Consider the following 6,477-nt stretch of genomic DNA (forward strand, 5'->3'; position numbering starts at 1 on the left):
TTGACCTAATTGGTGTTCGTCAAATGCCCTTGGCTGGGATTAAGACTAGTTCTCAGGATCTGGTTTACAAGCATACTCATCCATGCTATGTTCCACTGGTCAAGGAAAGGGTTGATGCTGAGGACATTCCCATTACTGTAGAGGATCCATATATTCTGACGTTAGCCATTGAGTATTCCCAGACTCTAGTCTTTGATGTTACTCAGGCAACTTCATCTACAGCCCCTCCTCAATATAGTGATCCATTTAGTCAGTTACGGGATGATATTTTTGGTCGTTTCGACTCTCTTCAGACGATGTTTCAGGGCCAGCTGGCAGACTTTCGTCAGGATATTACTAGACGAGTGGAGACATTGGAGGCGCAACAGACTAGGATGTTTGGCTTTTTCGTGCTGCCCATGATCCTCCACCTCCTGATACCTGACTCTCTATATTTACTTTTGGACTAGTTTGACTTTTCAAACTTATGTGTGTATTTGGATCTCGTACTTGTTAATTATGAGGAATTTTTATTTATAGTCACTTGTGCATAATTGTTGAATGCGTTTTATAGAATAGGTTCCTTTATTTTTGAAAATTATTATTGAGTAGCTTTTCAAAATTATTTTTGTAAAAATCCCTTTTTAAATTTTTGTTTTCAAATTTTTTCAAAAGATTTTTATCTTTTTGGAGTAGCCTAGGACTTACCTTAGAATTGCATGGTCCTATAGTTTTAGGAGCCAGCATATCACAAGCACAGTATGATCCCTTGCTTGTACAACCTAGAATGGGTGAGATGCTTAAGACTTAGCCTAAGATTTCAGATGCTTATGTCAGTGCATCACTATAAATCTAGGCTTTAAACAACTTACATAGATCAATTTGAGTTAGCTAGCTAATAACAACCTAGCTAGTCCTAAGTACTCAAATTGACCAACCTTAGTCAATAGCTACTATATTATGGTAGTTAACATTGTATTAAGGTTGGACATTTCATCATAAGGACTTTCTTTTTAGTTCTTAATTCATGCTTGGACTTTTAGGATATTATCAATTTTAGGGAGAGCTTCGAGCTAAAATTTTTAAATTTTACCTTACAAATTTTCAAAATCTTTTCCTTTTTATAAAATCATTTTCAAAATTATTACTTTTTAGAAACTTTTTCGAAATATTATTGTGATTTCCAACTTAGTGGCAATTTTTCAAAATTTTACACTTCTCAAATTTTTCATAATTTTCAAAATTATTTTTCATTTTGATATAACTTGATAGAAATCAAAACAAAAAAAAATCCTTAGCTTTTCAAAGAATCTTCATATTTTTTCCAAATTTTACTCTTCCTAAATATTTTTCTCTAACTTTTATTTTTGCTCCACTTTAACTTTGCTAAATTTTATCTTTGTTATGTTTTCCAAATCTTAACTTCTTTAACTTTTCAAATAATTTCCGAATTTTATACTTTTTGAAAGATTTATCTTTACTAAAACTTGTTACAATCTTCAAACACAATCAAAGGTTTAATTTCTTTTCTAACATTCTTACTTATACTTATTCATTGGTTTATAAGTTTTCCCTTATTTTTGATGTGTGTCTAAGGGGGAGAGATAGTGAATTCAGGAGGAGTTAGTTAATTTAGGGGAGAGTTAAAATTAAAATTACTTGTTTATTTAATTTTTACATATTTTAACTTAACTTTGAACCCTAGTTACCAAATATCAAAAAGGGGGAGATTGTTGGTGCAAGTTGCACCAGAATCAAACCTAAGTTTTGATGTTGTCAAAGGTTCAAGTTAAGTCTTGTTGTGATCTAACAAGTTGACTGAGTGTGCAGGTTATTTACTCAACCGGGAAAGACCTAGTTGAAGGCTAGGCAGGAGAAGTCTTAGCAAATCGTGGAACTCAGGTGAAAGTCCAAGTGGGTCAAGAGGATCTGATGCTTGGCGGTGTGATCGAGAGGTCTGGAGGACCGAAGATCAAGAGAAAAGTCCTGGCGAGCCGATCACGGCTAAGTGAAAAGTCTAAACTAGATCTGGAGGATCAAAGTTTGGCAGGTAGGTTGAAGTAAGCAACTGGAGGAGCGGCAATGGGGTCGGGTTCTTGAAGGGAACAATCTAAGGTCGCTGATCCAACTGAAGAAATCGGGAAGGTTTCCAAGTTGAGATCAAGACAGTTCTACTGTCTTATATTACTTATGCTTTATTATATTACTGTGCTAACATTTGTTTTGCAGGATTATTCTTTAACACTGTTTTGTAGGTTCGGCTGGATCGGTCGACCGAACAAGGAAAAATCAAAGCAGTTTTCAAATCAGACCAGAACATACCAGAGTCTGGTCAAAGCTTGATCAGTCGACTGAATAGTAAGATCGGCCGACCGAACCCTTATGACTTAGCACAGACCAGTTCAATCAGCATCGATCAGAAGCAAAAGGAAATTGAGCTGATCGGTCGACCAAACCCATGGATCGGTCGACCGAACAATCAACCATTAATACAGCAATAAGTATGAATCTCGGCAAATCTTGACGAACAGGGAAGGAGCATGTTCGGTCGACCAAACAAGGGGATCGGTCGACCGAACTCTTAATGAACATTAAATGCCGAAGATCAAATCAGTATCAAGTAAGGAAAGCAGCTGGTTCGGTCGACCGAACCCAGGGATCGGTCGACCGAACATAGACGATTCTTATAAAATGAAGCTCGAGGCTAGAGGTCGGGCAACTCTTTCTGATTGACTCAATGTTCTCCTATGCGTAAGCTACTCATGCTACAAGTCTTCTACAACTCTTCAAGCTACTCCGTTCGGAAGTACCGACCAAGCTTCAACTTCATATTTGTCGGTATATTATTTTAGCTTGCATTGTATTCATTTATCAGTAAGATAGTAGGTCGTTACTATCTTGCTTACCTGTACGCACTGCTTCTTTCTGAGGTTTTCGGAAAGAAGAGTTATAGTGGATTGTCCATCGGTGCGGTCAAGGATCGCGGGCCTTGAAGTAGGAGTTGACCTAGACTTCGAACCAAGTAACCGAATGAGTCTCTTTTTACTTTCCGCTGCACAACTTTGTTTTAATCTCTTAAAAGATTTTTTTTTAAAAGAGCGATATTCACCCCTCCCCTTTATCGCACTCATCCGATCCAACATGAAATACCAGAAAGAGGTGTCATATAAACTTCTTCATGAACATCATCATTTAGAAATGTATTCTTGACATCCATCTGAGATATTCTCCATCGACAAACAGAAGCAACAACAATCAGAGTACAAGCAGTCGTCATGTTTGCAACAGGAGTAAATGTTTCCTCATAATCCATGTGATACTCCTGAGAATAACTTTTAGCAATAAGACGAGCTTTGTATTGTTCGATAGATCCATCGGATTTAGTTTTAATCTTATATACAAAACTAGAGCCAATAGTATATTTTCCTGGTGGCAATGGAATTAAATCTCATGTATGACTCTGATGCAAAGCAGTTAGTTCCTCAACTATAGCACTCTGAGATACAGGCTCAGAAAGACAATGAATAGATGCAACAAATGAAGCAAAAGAATGAGAATAACATGAGTAAGCAAAATCTGGTAGTTTAGTAGACTTACGAACACGAGTGGATTGACGACGGTGGAGAGAAGGATCATCCGCAACCTCAAGAGATGATTTAGTAGTGGCAGAAGGAACATGTGAAGCAGATATCTTAGGAACTAAAGTACCAGATTCAGTTGAGCTATCAGTAGGAGCTGTGACTGAAGCTTCCTCAGTGTCGGTATTGAAAGGATCAATGTAAAGGAGATCTGACTTTGTCATATTATGCGAACTAGCAGGAATAGAAAAGAATGGAATATGTTCAAGAAATACAATATGACGAGAGACATATAATTTTTTACTAACGGGATCAAAGCAATGATATCCTTTTTTACTAACACCATAACCCAAAAAGATACAAAAAACAGACCAAGAGGCTAATTTATTACTTTCGACATGTGGACGAAGGACGAAGTAATTACAACCAAAAACATGCAAAGAGGAGTAGAGAGGAGCATGCCCATATAATTTTTCAAAAGGTGACAAGCCTACATTGCGTGAGGTTGGAATTCTATTAATCAAGTGAGCAGCGGTAAGGATTGCTTCCCCCCAAAAGGTACTAGGAACACTGGCAAACAATAAAAATGAACGGGATGTTTCAACAAGATGTCTATGTTTTTGTTCAGCCACACCATTCTGTTGAGGAGTATTTGTACACGAGGTTTGATGAATAGTACCATCAGAAGCAAGTAACTGTGAAAAATGATTCGAAGTGTATTCACTCTCAAATCACAACGAAAACACTTTATGACACTAGAATATTGAGTTTTCACAAGAGCTCTGAAGTTATTGAAAATGGTAAGATAATAAGACCTATGTTTCATAAGATAAACCCAAGAGTAACGAGTGCAATTATCAATAAATGAAACATAATACTTTGAACCCCCTTTTGTAGGAATAAGAGAGGGTCCCCACACATCAGAATGGATAAGATTAAATGGAGCAGAAGAAAAAGAGAGACTTTTAGAAAATGATAAGGTAGAAAATTTGGCTAGTTTACAACCAGTACAATTAGAAATATCAGAACTTTTTAAAGGTCATACTCCTGTAGAAACTAAAAACTACAAACGATACGCCGAAATATGATCTAAATGAGAGTGCTATAAATAAAAATCAGAAAATGAACGATTCAATTGAAAAGATGATAAATCCACACTTGATGCTACAACTTTTGGTACTTTAAGTTGATCTAAAACATAGAGTCCTCCTTGCCTATGATTGGTTTCAATCAACCTTTGAGATTGTGGGTCCTGAACATAACAATTGGATGAAGAAAAAGAGACTAGGTATCCAGACCCACATAATTGACTAACAAAAATAAGATTTAAAGTAAAACTCAGAATATAATAAACATTAGTAAGAGATAAAGAAGATATAACAATTGAACCAATACCTACTAATGATATAGAAGTATCATCAGCAGTCACAATAGATATAGATGAACTGGGAGAAAATGAAACAAAAGATGACAAATTGGATGACATATGATGAGAGACACTAGAGTCCAAAATCTACATGGATGAAGATATACCTAAAATATCAGACAATAACAAACCTATATGAGAGAAAGCTAACATGGCAGATGACTGTTAAGCAAAAAACTGTTGAAACTGCTCAAACATATATGAATTAGATTTCCATGAAGCATCTGCATGACCAAACATGATGACAGAATGAATAATTCTCAAAATAACTAAACTATAAGGATACACATTTGTATGATCCGTAAAAACTGATGTCAGGACGACCCGTGGTCACACAAAGAATCTGAGACAGAAAAGGATGTTAAATATAGAAATCAGTAGCATAGGGCGTCAGTGTCAAAATCAGTAGAAAAGGACATCAGTGCTGAAATCGGCAACATAGGACTTCGACACCGAAATAGGCAGAAAAGAGCATCGGTGCCGAAATTGGCAGCATATGATGTCGGTGCCAAAATTAGCAAAAAATAGTGTCAACGTCGAAATCAGTAGAAAATAACGTCGACGCCGAAATCGGTAGGACAGGACGTCGACACCGAAATCGACAGAAAATAGATGTCGACGCCGAAATCAACAATAGCATGACAGAAAATAGATGTCGGTGTTGAAATCAATAGCAGCATTAGGAGACGGCAGTGGCAACAAGAAACAATAATAGGGGGGCGGTAGAAAAAATTAGGTCGGAGAAGGAGAATCACTTTGATACCATGTAGAAATTAAGAGAAGAAAAAACTAACCATATTATTGAATCTAAAATTGATACTTAGAAATACCGAGTATAAGGTCTTATATAGATTAAGAAACCCTAAACTCTATAAAAAAAAATGAAAAAGTCCAAATTGCGCTAAAAGCTATAAATAAATAAATAAATATATAATCTAACATCAATGTGCTTAACGAATTACCTTTATTCAACAATGCCGTATAAGGAAATGCACCCGAGGTTAATTTTATGGTTAACAACAATACACAATATATAAAAGGATACTATCTAACTGATGAAATCTATCCAGAATGAACTACTTTCGTCAAGAGCTTTCTATACCCTAAGGATCCTAAGAGAACAATATTTAAGGAACAACAAGAGGTCGTGAGAAAGGATGTAAAGCAGGCATTTGGGGTACTCCAATCTCGATGGGCAATGATAAGAGGTCCAAGACAATTTGGGTATAAGGATAATTTGAAGGACATTATATATATATGTATTATTTTGCATAATATAATTATTGAGAAAGAGGGAGATACAGTAGTCAATTGGTTGGATGATGAAGGAGATCCTCTATCACAAATATTTCAAGATTTCATCCAAAAATTGTAAGAATACCTCCGGAGAAATTGTGAGTTCGTGATAACCAACTGCATCATTAACTTTGACTTGATTGAATATATCTAGGGATGCTACAATTGTGATCCATGAAAAAAAATAATTTATTAATT

This window comes from Zingiber officinale, chromosome 7B (genome assembly GCF_018446385.1).
Source record: "Zingiber officinale cultivar Zhangliang chromosome 7B, Zo_v1.1, whole genome shotgun sequence".
In the NCBI taxonomy this organism is placed as follows: domain Eukaryota; kingdom Viridiplantae; phylum Streptophyta; class Magnoliopsida; order Zingiberales; family Zingiberaceae; genus Zingiber; species Zingiber officinale.